Here is a 15686-nt window from a genome sequence, read left to right on the forward strand (position 1 = left end):
GGCAATTAGTAGCTTCAGAATAGTTATCAGGATCATAAGACAATTTCACAATATTTTGGATAATTATTTAACAAAGACAAAATTGATGTGGTTAAATTTTAAATATGCAGAATATAAATAATTATGTTTAACATATGAAGACTAGTCTATTCCTCTTATACCTTTGAGGTAGATGTAAAATAAATACTTCATTATACATGGAACCAATTTCATTTGATTCTCATTTATCAAGCTACTTGTATCTCTGATAATTCATAAAACATGTTGTATTTTTGAACTTCATAGGCAGAGAGTTGATTTAGTTTATTTAGTTGATTTAGTTAGTTGAATATATTTAGCATTTTATAAATTGACAACCTTTTATTCTTTATGTAGATTACAAAGATATGAAATCAAAACTATAACAAGTGGACAAATCAGGTTTCGTCATGAGCATATTATGTTTTGGACCTTATTACTCTATCCTCATGTCTCTTACCATTTCTCTGTATTTTAAAGTTACTATTTTTTTCCCTCTGTGTGTTCTCTGGATCATCCACTTTGTTTGAACAATGGATTTTTTATTTTGTGAACACAGTATTTGCATTTTGGCCATATACCTTCCAATTTTGCTATTCATTTTACAACAAAATACCAATCGATAATAGGGTATTTCTTCATGGAAGTTGTGGGAGTATATACATTGGATAACAGACACTCCAAAAATCTATATGTACATTATTTGCCTATTAACTATGTTTACTGGAAGTAGAAATATCTAAGAAAAAATAATATGTGAAATCACAACATGTGGTTTCCGGTCTACAACAGATCTAACTTCTCAGCAAAACACACCCATGTAGATATGTGCATTTTAACTTTTAAAAATATGCATTGCTTTATATGAAGTATTAAATGCTGCTTCATCTATGTATAGCTCCTACTTTAACTCAGTTTTGTACCACATTAAACTGTTGAAAGTTGCTCTGTGTGGATCATCCTTTTTAATTTAGCTTCTAATACACTAATTCAGCTAAGCCTACCAATAAGCTTTTAATTTCTGTGGGTATATTCTAAAAGATTCGTTTATTTTTCAAAATTTTGTTTTTAATGGCTTCTTTTTCCCTAAATATTTTAAAGCGTGTCTAATTTCTTTTTACAAAATATTTATATATAGTTAAAAGCCTCATGTGATAATTTTAGAATCTTAATACTTTAGGATCTGTTTTGGTTGTTTTATGTTTTCTTATTCTGGTACATAAAGTCTAGTTTTCTTATGTGCCTCTTTATCTTTGGATGTGGGATAATTAAGAATTTACTTTTTTAGAGCAGTTTTTAGTTTCTAGCAAAACTGAGGGGAAGGTACTGAGATTTCCTATATACCCCTCCTCCACACATGCATAACCTTCCATTATCCATATCCCCTACCAGAGCAATACATTGATGGCAATTGATGAACCTACATTGATACATTATAATCACCCAAAGCTTTGATGAATGAAATGAAATAACTAAACAAATGGAGACTTTTTATGCATTGTTGGATCAGATTTCCTAATATTTTGTTGAGGATTTTTGCATCTGTTTATTACTGATGGTGGTCTATAGTTTTCTTGTAATGTATTTGGTTGGATATTAAGATAATTCTAGGCTCATAGAACAAGTTAGAAAATACTTCTTTCTATTCTCTGAAAAGGAACGTAAAGAATTGATATACTTCCTTCCTTAAATGTTTGGTAGAATTCATTATTGAACCCATCAATGCCTGGTGGTTTCTGTTTTAGAAGATTTTCAATTATTGTTGCAATTTCATTAATATAGGTCTATTCAGGGGCAGCCAGGTGGCTAGGTTGGTTAAACATCTGACACTTGATTTCAGCTCAGGTCATAATCATGGGGTTGTGAGACTGGGTTCCCACCGGGCATAGAGCCTGCTTAAGATTCTCTTTCTCCCTCCCCCTCTCCCTCCTCCTCCCCCCTTCCTCTGGCCCCTTCCCCCACTCACAACACACATGCACGCTCTCTCTTAAAAATTCTATTTAGATTATATATTTCTTGAGTTTGGGCACTTGTGTCTTTGAAGGAACTGCGCATGTCATCTAGGTATTCAAATCTGTGGGCATGAAGTTGTTAGCAGTATTTATTATCCTTTTAATGTCCATAGGATCTATAGTGATACCCCTATTTAATTTATGATATTAGTAATTTATGTACTCTTTTTTCTTAGCCTAGCAAGAGGCTTATAGATTTTATTGATCTCTTCAAAGAACCAGCTTTTGGTTTCATTGATTTTTCTCTATTATTTTCCTGTTTTAAATTTCATTTGTTTTGGCTCTAATTCTTCTTCTTCTTATTTTTTTTTTTTTTTTGCTTTCTTTGGTTTAATATGCCCTTCTTGTTCTAGTTTCCTAAAGTAGAAACTTAGATTATTGGTTTTAGATTTTTCTTCTTCTCAAATATATGAATTCAATGCTAGAAATTTCCCTCTACAAATGGCTTTTTTCTGTATCCCACAAATTTTGGAAAGTTGTGTTCTCATTTTCATTTAATTCAATATTTTTAAATTTCTCTTATGATTTTTCTTTGACCCGGGTGTTATATAGAAAAGTTAATCTCCATGTATTGAGATTTTTCAGTTATCTTTCCATTATTGATTTCTAGTTTAGTTTTATTGTGGTCTGAGAGTGGACATTGTATGATTTCTATTCTTCTTAATTTTATTAGGGCACATTGTATGGCCCAGAATGTGGTCAATGGTGGTGAATGTTCTATGTGAGCTTGAGAAGAATGTGTATTCTGCTACTGTCAAATGAAGTAGTATATAATTGTCCATTATATCCATTTTATTGATAATGATGTCAAGTTCAACTATGTCCTTACTGATTCTCTGCTAGACCTGTCAGTTTCTGATAGAGGGGTTTTGAAGTCTCCAGTGATAATAGTGACTTCATCTTATTCCCTTTGAGATTCCAATACTTTTTGCTTCACACAGTTTGATGGTCTGTTGACGGTGTTACCTCTTGGGAAATTAACCCCTTCATCATTATATAATGCTCTTTATTCCTGGTAACTTTCCTTTGAAGTCTGCTTTATCTGAAATTAATATAGCTACTCCTGCTTTCTTTTGTTTAGTGTTCACCTGGTATATTTTCTCCCATCCATTTACTTTTAAGCTATATGGATAATAATATTTAAAGTGGGTTTCTTGTAGACAACATATTGTTGGGTCTTGTTTTTTGATGCACTCTGACAGTTTCTGTTTTTTAATTGGAACATTTAGACCATTACTGTTCAAAGTGATTACTGATAAAGTTGATTTGCATCTACCATATTTGTTATTTTTTTTCTATTTGTTGCCCTTGTTCTTGCTTTAATATTGACTTCCAATCTTGTTTACCCTTGTGTGGTTTAAACTGAGCACTTTATATGGTCCAATTATTTTTTGAATTATTTGTAATTCCAAAGGTAAAGGTAAGAAATCTTCTCTAAAAAGAGTCTTACCATTTACTTATTCCAGGTACCTGATAAATCTCAGTCAATGTTTAATCAATATTAAAGCTTGAGTTTCCCTGGATGCCCAAAATCTTAAAATGATTAATTTGGGGGGGGGGGTTTAAATCTGCATTAGGAGCAGTACATTTCTGTAATACGTGTTTCAAAATGGACCGTTAGGGATCCAGCTTATTATGAGATGCACTCCTGTTAAATTTCCTACTTTTAAAAACCCTGTGCTTTGACTACTGCTTCTCTTACTTCACAATGTTAATAAAGAAAGTTTAAATTCCCCTAATCACCAAATGATTTCAAGGAGAAGATGGATTTGTGGTCTTTTAATTATGAGTTTCATATTTTCTTAAGTATTGTTATTAACCACTGTTGTAACCACTAAAGAAAAATAAGGTATATTACAATTGAGAAGTGATAAAGATAATCAAGTCAGGATGAAGAAAAATAAAATATACAAATATGCAGAATAATAAAAATAAAGGGAAGTGGAAATACACTGCTGAAAATTTTTTATAACATATGTGAAATAACAATGTTATTTAAAGGTAGAATGAAACTTGTTAAAATGAGATACTTTAGGCACTAGAGAAAATACATAAAAGACAAAAGAGAGATAACTAACAAACCAATGGTGGAGATAATATACTATACTTAAAAAGCAACTATTCAATTTAAAAAGGGCAAAAAAGAAAAAGGAAACAAAAAAACAGATGGGACAAATAAAAATAAATACCAAGATGGATGATTAAATCCAGCTGTATCAATTGGAAGAGGGAAGATGGTAGAAGAATAAGGGACCCGTGTTTCATCTGGTCCCTTGAATTCAGCTAGTTATCTATCAAATCATTCTGAACACCTGTGAATTCAACCTGAGATGTAAGAAAATAATTGTTGCAATTCTACAAATAGAAAAATGACCACTTTTTGCAAGTTTTTTGTTTTATCAACTCTTTAAGTTTTTAAAATTTTCATTTTTACATTTACATTTTATGGATATATTCTTTGGTTTTGACTTCCTTTCACTATATTCAATTTTATGTGTGTGTGTGTGTGTGTGTGTGTGTGTGTGTGTAGTTTTTCTTTCTTTACAATTTTGGGATTTAGTGTCTTCTAACAGACAAAAATACACCCGGGACCAAGTGGATCACCCTGTCTTGTCCACCTATGAGATTATATTCTCTCCCCTACCTCCTTTTTTTTCTTTTTTGGTTTCTGACATCTTCAGATTTGTCTCCTGTGTATTTCACTGAGTTTGTGGTTGATATATATATATTTTTAATTTCGTCCTTTCATTCATCTATTCTTCTCTGGACAAAATGACTAGAAGGAGAAATTCACTGCAAAAGAACCAGAGGTAATATTCTCTGCCATAGATCTAATAGATATGGATATAAGTAAAATGTCAGAAATAGAATTCAGAGTAACAATTATAAAGTTACTAGCTAGACTTCAAAAAAGCATAAAACACACTAGAGAATCTCTTAGTGTAGAAATAAAATCTAATAATGCCAACATTAAAAATGCTTTAACAGAGATGGGTCTAAAATGGACGCTCTAACAGTTAGGATAACTGCAGCAAAAGAGAGTGTCAGTGACATAGAAGAAAAAAATGATGGAAATGAGGGAAGCCGAGGAAAAGAGAGAAAAACAACTAATGGGCCATGAGGGGAGGCTTTGAGAAATCAGCAATACCATAAAGCAAAACAATATTAGAATTAGTGGGATCGGGGCGGGGGGGGGGGAGAGAGAGGGACAGTAGGTATATTTGAACAAATCATAGCTGAGAACTTCCCAAATCTGGGGAAGGAAACAGGTGTTCCAGTCCAGGAGGCAGAGAGAACTCGCCCTCAAAATCGATAAAAATAGATCAGTACCCTGACATATAACATTGAAGCTTGTAAATTTCAGAGATAAAGGGACAATCCTGAAATCAGCTTGAGACAAAAGGTCCTTAAAGTATAAGGGTAGGAACATTAGACTGGCAGCAGACCTATCCACAGAGACCGGGGAGGCCAGAAAGGGCTGGCAAAATACCTTACCCAGCAAGGCTATCATTCAGAATGGAAGGAGAGATAAAGAGCTTCCAGGACAAATAGAAACTAAAAGAATTTGTGATCACTAAACCAGCCTGCAAGAAAGAGTAAAGGGAATCCTGTAAGTCAAGAGAGAGCCAAAAAGTAACATAGAGCAGAAAGAAACAGACAATCCACAGAAACAAGGACTTTACAGGTAATGCAATGGAGAGAAGACATGAACAGACATTTCTCCAAAGAAGTCATACAAATGGTCAACAGACACATGAAAAAATGCTCATCACTTGGCATCAGGGAAATACAAACCAAAACCACAAGAAAATACTACCTTACACAGTTAGAATGGCTAAAATTAACAAGACAGGGAACAACAAATGTTGGTGAGGATGTGGAGAAAGGAGAACCCTCCTACACTGTTGGTAGGAATGCAAGCTTGTACAGCCACTCTAGAAAATGGTATGGAGGTTCTTCAAAAAGTTGAAATAGAGCTACTTTATGACCCAGCAATTGCACTACTAGTATTTACCCCAAAGATATGAATGTGGGGATCCAAAGAGGCACCTGAACCCTAAGGTTTATAGCAGCTTTGTTCACAATAGCCGAACTGGAAAGAGCCGAGATGTCCATCAACGGATGAATGGATAAAGAGGTGGTATATATATATACACAATAGAATATTACTCAGCCATCAGAAAGGAATGAATACTTAACATTTTCATCAATGTGGATGGAACTAGAGGGTATTATGCTGAGAAAAATAAGTCAAACAGAGAAAAGCAATTATCGTGGTTTCACTCATATGTGGAATATAAGAAACAGCACAGAGGATCATAGGGGAAGGGAAGGAAACTGAATGAGAAGTCATCAGAGAGGGAGAAAAACCATGAGAGGCTCTTAAGCATAGGACGCAAGCATAGGGGGGATAGGGTATTTGGGTGATGGGCATTAAGGAGTGCACGTGATATGATGAACACTGGGTATTATACGCAACTGAGGAATTATTGAACTCTACATCTGAAACTAATGATGTACCATGTGTTGGCTAATTGAATTTTTAAAAATCCAGCAATATCAAAAATTACATTAAATATTTTTCAGCATTCCAATTAAAAGATTGTCATATAATTAGAAATTATGACACATCTATTTATATGACATCTGTAAAAATATACTTTATACATAAAGACACTAAAAGCAAAAACAAAAAACAAACCAAGAAATGTTTATTACTATCAGACAAAATAGAATACAGCATAAGGAATATCACCAGGGATAAAGGAGGACATTTCATAATGATCAATATATTAATTAGTTAAGAAGACATAGCAACCCTAAAAACTAGGAAGCAAAACAAAAAACAAAAATAAGGCTCAGTAAGGTTTTGATTATTTCCTGTTCAGTACAAATGCCTCAAATTTTAATTGGGATTCTATATATAACATTTTGCTATATTCTAAATTATTATGTCTTTTGGGCACATCATTTTATATTTTTATATCCTAACCTCCTGTTCTGGATCACATACTTACATATCTTACCATACTCTAGATGGTTCAAAAAACCTAAACCCCAAATTAGCCAAAGTGAAAAATAAACAGCCAATTCTAATTGTAGTTGGTATTTTAATTCTTCTCTATCAGTAACAGGTGTAACATGTAGACAAAATTATTATGAATACAAAAATACTTTTAAATATTGACTGATTTGGTCCAACTGATAACTTTATAATTGGTAGATCCAGGAAGCAGCTCATCGTCCATTTCTTTTCTTCTATTTCAGGCTTTTGAAGTTTCCCGGGCAGTATTGAAATCTCTATCATATACATTTGGAATTCACGTTACCTAATCTCTGCTGATAGTTCATTGCTGTTCAGCAATCTGTATGTTCAGCTTTTATTCTATATCCCATTCTTCTGAGTAAGGGTCCTTAAGCCTCTATACAGTTTGAGCATGGGTTATCACTTTATCATGTCTTACTGGCTAACTGAAAAGACTGAATTACCCCAAATATATTTTATCAAATTCATTGAAACCTTACCTTTCCTGTCTGTTTTTATGATAGGAAGAAATATTTTCCCAATTATTTGGGGCTTCCATATTTTGACTTATCAAGTATTTTTTTAACATATTCTACCCCTTCTATTTTGATTCCTTTCATCAGGGTTTCAAATTTAGTATGTCCTAATAAGTCTGAAACATATGTACTGAGAGAGGGAATAGTCTAACCACTGAAGGTCTTTATTTTGCTAGTACCATATGGGATGTAAACGGTCCTCTAACATTTTTGCTACACTCCAAGTCAGTATGCCTGAAAGCATTACCCTCTATGTCTTGACCAACAGCCTATACTTTTACTTCTGCCTAGATGAATATTTCTATTATTTAAACTTGTTAAAATTCTACTCATTTCTTGGGGTGCCTGGGTGGCTCAGTGGGTTAAGCATCTGCCGTCGGCTCAGGTCATGATCTCAGGGTCCTGGGATCAAGCCCTGCATCGGGCTCCCTGCTGAGCAGGGAGCCTGCTTCTCCTTCTCCCTCTGCCATTCCACCTGCTTGTGCCCACTGGCTCTCCCTCTCTCTCTGTCAAATAGACAAAATCTTTACAAAAAAAATTCTCCTCATTTCTTGAGCATTAGAAATATCTTCTGCTGAGAGCATTTTCTGATTCTTTCCCCTGAACGTGGTATTTCCCTCATTTCAGTTATAATTGTATTTAAATACCTTAATGGCACTCATCATCAGAATAAATATGTATATCATTATTTAATCTACCACTATATTGCCATCTCCTGGAACACAGATGAATTGTACGTTACACAATAGTCATAAGGTCTTGCATGTAATAGGCACCAAAATATATCAATTTGAATTTCTTTGCTTTTATCTATATCATTCCCTCCTTCTATATAGCTTTGACTGGGCCTGTGCAACCTCTATAATTTGGCCTCTTAATTACATATTCTTAAAATCAAGAATTACCTTATGCCAATATAGGAAAATTATATTTATGACCACAAAATAAAAACTTCATGTATGGAATTTATAGAAATAATAACAGTATTTTCATTTATTGAATAATAGACCACTTATGTTTTCTAAAAGAGAAATGAGTGAAAATAATTAAAATATGCTTGCCATATTATATTCATCATTTAAATTAGGAGCAATAAATAGGGAATCAACTTAGTAAAATGGTGTTAAGAGTCTAGTCTTGGGAACTTTACTACCTGGGCCCAAACCCCAGGTTTATTATCCACTGTGTATTACCTTGGATACATTACTTAACCTGTCTATGCTTAGGTTTATTTCTCTGTTAAATTTAGATACAATAGTATATACTCTGACTCATGGAATTGTGCGAATTAAATAAGGTGATATTTGTAATGTTGGCAAAGAGTTTAAGCATTGTAAAAATGTTGAAATAAGTATATACTACTATTATTTTCCATATATGTATTCTTAATTAATTTTCTACTGCTTGTTCAAAAATTGGAGAAGGATAAAGGACATTTTGTTTATACTGTTTTGTATTTGCTATGATCACAAAACGAAAGTGATCCAATTGCTTTTTGAAGTGCTTCCAAGGTAAATCACCCAACCTAAAAATAAAAACACCCTAGTCAATTGAACATTAATATTCTTCCTTTATTTTTATGACACTGCAGATCTTGAGATTCTTAGAAAATGTTTCCAAACTTCTGTCAGATTTTACTTTATTGTTGCCATAATTAATAGGTCTCCTTATCTTTAATTTATTTTCCATTCAATCGCTTCTGCTTAATAACATTAATCTTCTTAAACTGATGTTTTTCTAATTTCATTCCTTTGGCCATTGATTGCTCTCAGTAATGCTTAAGGCAGGTTCAACTGTTACAGCCTTATCTTCCATTTATCTTCTGGCTTCTTCTAGCCTTTTCCTCCCAAACCAATGATATGATCCAGTCAAATTATTTGAACAAACCCTGGATGCTTTAATCCTGTTTATCTCGTCCCTTCCCTCAGTTTTGCTACTCTTGCATGCCTGTTTCTAGATGTATTTCTCAACACTGCATGATGGAAAGTGTATGGATTTGAGGGTCAATATCTGGGCTTAGATAAGGACTCTGCATAGAGGTAGCTGTGTGAAAGATGTCTGTTTACTTAAATTGTCTGGGCCTCAGTTAATTGGCTTGTGGTAGGATTAAATTATATCAAGTGGGTAGGGTATCAGGTACATAGTGCATGCCAGTTAGTGATGAGCTTTTCTTTCTCAGCCTATCGAAATCTCCAGATCCTATCTCAAATTTTATCTCTGTCAAAGAAATTCTTTGAGTCATGGGAATGGATTTTCTTTCTCTCCTAGATTTATTTCACTCATTTCATACTTATAGACTTTTTTTTTCTTCAGCTTTGGGAGGTCTTTTTTTATGTATATATTTTGTTTTATTGATTCCATTAGATTGCAAACTATTCAACCAGTCTTATCCCCACAGTCATCTGAAAGAAGACCTTCGAGTATATGTTATTTTTAATTTATTAAAGTCATTTAGCATTACTTTATCCAAGTTGTTTTATATTTGTTGTTTTTACCTACAAGTGTAAAAAATTGAAACATATTTTAGAAACACAATTTAAAATACTTTTCTATGTGATTGTAAATAAAGGAAGGCAAATTTAAAAATACAGTAGTTTTTTTTTTTTTTGTTTTGTTTTTTTTTTTTTTTTTGTTTTTTTTTTTTTTTTTTATAAAAACTTCTGCAACAACAGGTGATTGTGTTGCCTGGTACCATATATTTTATGAATAACAAAAAGTAGATTATTATTCAACTTAAAATTTCTACTGCAATTAAAAGTAATTGAGTTAGCTAATGCATGCCCAAATGTATTTATTTCTGTATGCATATTTATTTTAAATTATTTGCTTTCATTTTTTTTAAAGATTTTATTTATTTATTTGACAGAGACAGCCAGCGAGAGAGGGAACACAAGCAGGGGGAGTGGGAGAGGAAGAAGCAGGCTCATAGCGGAGGAGCCTGATGTGGGGCTTGATCCCAGAACGCTGGGATTACACCCTGAGCTGAAGGCAGATGCTTAAGGACTGCGCCACCCAGGTGCCCCTAAATTATTTCCTTTCAAATACAAGTACTACCGAGAAAGAGAAAAGCAGTGCTGGCATTTAGGAAGTAGCCTAGTATGCTCAGCTAGGTCTTAAGTTCTAGGCTGAATATAAAATAAGTCACAGAATATCAACATTAAACAAGGCTGCTCTGTGACCATGATGAATCAAGACAAAAACAAGATCATTCTGTAATTATACCTGAATGTAGATAAAACACGAACATTGTCCAAAACACAAAAATGGCCAAACATACTTCTGTCCTGGCTAATGTAAGTGACTGTGTGTGTGTGTGTGTTTAACGAAATAGAGCTTTGGCCTAGACCTAGTCTTTTCTAGATAGGTTTGTTAAAAACTAATCATATGAATATCCGTACTTCCTTATAACAAAGCAAGTCTCACTTTCCTAAATGCTACAAAAAATGAAATGACTAAGCACAAACTCAAATCCTATAATTCCATTCTAATAATCTCTTACTAGGATACCCCCAGTACATCCTGGTGCCACGTTGTCAGGTTTCCAGTGAAATATTTACATCGACTGTGTACTGAAATGTCTCTCTAGCTATGTGACTCCACAGGCAGCTGCTGCTGCTGCCTTTTCCTTTTCCTCCCCCTTCTCTCCTGCTCCCTCCCCTGCCTCCTCTTACTAAAGAACCAAGTTTTTATTTGTTCATTTCTTGAACTTGAAGTATTTCTCAATGGTGTCCTTGGCCTGAGACTCTTTGCCATAGTCCTTGACTACCACATAACTGCAACCAACCACTTTCAGCATTTTCCCTCTGTCAGTTTTACAGAAGCCTACCTATTCCCCGGGTTTCTTGTTATCTACCTTGATGAAGTTGTTTTGGTGTTCGGCACAAAGGGCCTCCACCAATTCATCATACATAAGCTCATTACAGATGCCAGCACACAAAGATGGGCTTGACACTTGTCTAAAGCTTGGGCAGCTTTGCAAATTCCAGGTGCTAGGCCATCATGGACAAGAGCAATCTTTACCACCTCTTATAAAGTAGCGTAAGTGTCCATTACACCTCCAGCATCAATGTCTTCCTCAGCATTAGAGGATCTTTATTTTGTTGCTCACTGTGACAGGTTTTCAATCTTTGTTAAATTCCATGTCTCTAGGAAGGGTCCTCACATCAATGAATTACTTCTTACCCAGTCTGGTATTCAGCTGTTTTGATCAACCAATCCCAGGGGTATTTCTCTGCCAGCTGTTTTTGCAACTCCTTCAATATATAGTTTTTCTCCTTTTCCAAGCCCATCAAATGTCCATTGGAATTATGATAGTATTCAACCCTAGTTATAATCAGAGCCAGTGCCCTCATGTATATCAATTCAGATGTCCTTATCCCATATTTCAGGGTCCTACGCCCTAAAGATAGCATGACATATCTATATTGGCTGAACATTCAAATGTCTGTAGGTCTGTGACATTATTGCCTTTTCAAATCATTGCCCAACTCTAACAGCTCTTCTAATGAAGGAGATAAATGTCCCTTTGTAACTTACCAAAGAAGTGCTCTGACTCTTGCACTTCACCTTGAATTGTTTGTCAGGAGCCCTTAGTTTCCTCCTACCTCTCTAAAGGACTTTGACACAACTAAATAGTAACCAGTCAACTCCACTGTCTTTGTAGACACCCTACAAATTCCCCTCCTCTAGTATTTTACAAATGTTTGAACATCATACCTATACTCCCCTTGCATCTGCCATTTTCTCATATCACCATTAGTAAAAACTTTTGCAAATGGCTGCCACCTTATGTGACTGATTGTCTGTGTCCCATGATGCAGAACGATGTACTTTTTGCCTTTCCAGCAATGAGTGAGCCAGTCAAAAATCCCCTATTAATATATGTTTTTAGACAACTCTTGGTACCATTTGCATTTGTTCAGGTCAGCAGAGAAGCAGACACCAAGTTTGGTAGTATGTACAAGATATTTTGGGGGAAGAAAGAAGGTGAGGACTTCAGACAATGATGCATATTTTACACCATGTAAGGTAGGACAAAAAGAAGGAAAGTAGGAAGTATCTAGAAATCTATATAGATACAAATCTATCTAGAAAAAGACTAGTCTAGGCCAAAGCTTTATTTGGTAAAGAAACCACAGTCACTTATATAGCCAATCTGACAGGCGTGAGGTATTATGTCATTATAGTTTTGATTTGCATTCTCTGATGATTAGTGATTATTAAGATCTTTTCATGCACCATTGAACATCTGTACTTCTTGTTGAAAACAATGTATATTCAAGTAAACTGCCCATTTTTAAATCAGGTTATTTCATTTTTAAATTTTTTAACCTTTTAATTCAAGTATAATTAACATACAGTATTATATTAGTTTCAGATGTACAATATAATAAGTCAACAATTCTATATATTACTTAGTGCTAATCACAATAGTTGTTCCATATATGGGTGACATTATATGGTATTTGTCTTTCTGACTAACTTCACTTGGCATTATACATGCTAAATCTATCCATGATGTTGCAAATGGCAGGGTTTCAGTCTTTTTTTTTTTTTTATGGATGAAAAATATTCTAGTGTGTGTGTGTGTGTGTGTGTGTGTGTTTATACATTCATTCTTTATTCATTCATCTATGGATTGACACTTGGGTTTCTTCCATATTTTGATTTTGTTAATAATGGGGAAATAAGGGGGTGCATATATCTTTTAAATCAGTATTTTTTATATTCTTTGGGTAAATAACCAGTACTGGAATTATTGGACAATATGGTGTTTCTATTTTTAAATTTTTGAGGGACCTTCATACTATTTTCCACAGTAGCTGTACCAATTTGCAATCCCACCAATGGTGTATGGGACTTTCTTTTTCTCTACATCCTTGCCAACACTTTTTTCCCCTTGTGTTTTGATTTTATCCATCTGACAAGTGTGAGGTTGTGGTTTTGATTTGCATTTCCATGATGACTAGTAATGATGAGCATCTTTTCATGTGTCTGTTGACCATCCATATGTCTTCTTTGGAGAAATTATTCAGGTTTTCTGCCCATGTTTAATTAGATTATTTGTTTTTTTTGGTGTTGAGTTGTATAAATTCTTCATATATTTTAGATATTAACCCCTTATCAAATATGACATTTGCAAATATCTACTTCCATTTGATGGCTTATCTTTTTGTTTAGTTGATGGTTTCCTTCAGTGTGCAAAAGCTTTTTTTATTTTAGTGTAGTTCCAATAGTTTAACTTCGCTTTTGTTTCTTTGCTTGAGGAGACATATCTAGAAAACTGTTTCTACAGCTGGTGTCAAAAAATTACTGCTTATGTTTTATTTTAGGAATTTTATGGCTCCTGGTCTCACACTTAGATTTTTAATCCATTTTGAGTTTATTTTTGTGTATGATGTAAGAAAGTGGCCCAGTTTCATTCTTTTGCCTGTTGCTATCCAGTTTTGTCAACATCATTTGTTGGAGTCTGCCTTTTCCATTGTATATTCTTATCTCTTTTTTCATAGATTAATTGACCATGTAGGTTTATTTCTGGGATCTCTACTCTGTTCTATTGATCTGTGTGTCTACTTTTGTTGCAGTGCCATACTATTTTGATTACTACAGTTTTATAGTATATCTTGAAATCTGGGGTTGTGATTTGTTAATCAAGTTTGTTATTCAGTTTGTTATTCAAGATTGCTTTGGTTATTTGCAGTCTTTGTAGTTCCATCTAAATTTTAGTTTTATCTGTTATACTGCTGTGAAAGATGCAGTTGGTATTTTGATAGGGACTGCATTAAATTTGAACATTCCTTTGTGTATTATGAACATTTTAACAATATTTGTTCTCCCATTCCATGAATATGGAGTACTTATCCATTTGTTTGTGTCATCTTCAATTTATTTTGTCAGTGTTTTATAGTTTACACACCTTTCACCTCCTTGGTTAAGTTTATTCCTACATATATTATAATTTTTGGTGCAAATTTCATTGGGATTGTTTTCTTAATTCCTCTTTCTGCTCCTTCACTATAGTGTAGAGAAATGCAACTGATTTTTGTATATTGATATTTTATACTGTTATTTTACTGAATTCATTTATCAGTTCTATCTAGTAGGTTTGTGTGTGTGTGTGTGTGTGTGTGTGTGTGTGTGTGTGTGTGTGGAGTCTTTTGGGTTTTCTGTATATAGTATGTCATCTACAAATAGTGAAACTTTTACCACTTTCTTACTAATTTGGATGCCTTTTATTTCTTTTTCTTGTCTGATTGCTATGGCAAGGACTTCCAGTACTATGTTGAATAAAGGTGGCAAGACTGGATTCTCTTGTCTTGTTCCTGATCTTAGAGGAATAGCTCTCAGTTTTTCACCACTGAATATGATGTTGGCTGTGGGTTTTCATCTATGACCTTTATTATATGAAGGTATGTCTCCTCTAAGCCTACTTTGTTGAAAGTTTTTCTCATGAACATATATAGTATTTTGTCAAATACTTTTTCTGCATCTATTGAAGTTATCATACAATTTTTATCTTCTCTAGTTGATACTCCATATCCTCTTGATTGATTTGTGAATATTGAACTATCCTTGCATTCCTGGAATAAATTCCATTTGATCATGGTAAATATTTTTTAAATGTATTGTTTGATTCAGTTTGCTAATATTTAGGGAATTTTCGTGTCTATGTTCATCAGAGATATTGACCTGTAGTATTTGTTTATTTGTTTGTTTTTGCTTTTTGTAGTGTCTTTTTCTGTTCTTTTGTATCAGGGTAATGCTAGAATCATGGAATGAATTTGGAAGCTCTCCTTTCTCTTTTATTTTTAAAAATAGTTTGAGAAGACAAGATATTAACTCTTCTTTAAATATTTGGTAGAATTCATTTGTGAAGTCATCTGGTCCTGGACTTTTGTATGGGAGTTTTTTTATTACTAACTTAATTTCATTGTTAATAATGCTCTGATAAAATTTTCTACTTCTAATTCAATCTTGAGACATTTATGTTAATTTTCCATTCAAAATGAAGTGAGTTAACATATAGTGTAGTAGTGGTTTTAGGAATAGAATTTAGTGATACATCACTTACATATAACACTTAATGCTTCTCCC

The 15686-nt window shown here is 33.7% G+C and overlaps 1 pseudogene; it reads right to left on the reverse strand.

Moving 5' to 3' along the window:
• Positions 1-11286: 11286 nt before the first annotated feature.
• LOC113245478 (40S ribosomal protein S12-like) lies at positions 11287-11944 on the reverse strand (annotated as a pseudogene).
• Between the last annotated feature and the right edge of the window lie 3742 nt (positions 11945-15686).

Source organism: Ursus arctos, unplaced genomic scaffold, assembly GCF_023065955.2.
Source record: "Ursus arctos isolate Adak ecotype North America unplaced genomic scaffold, UrsArc2.0 scaffold_11, whole genome shotgun sequence".
Taxonomy (NCBI): Eukaryota; Metazoa; Chordata; class Mammalia; order Carnivora; family Ursidae; genus Ursus; species Ursus arctos.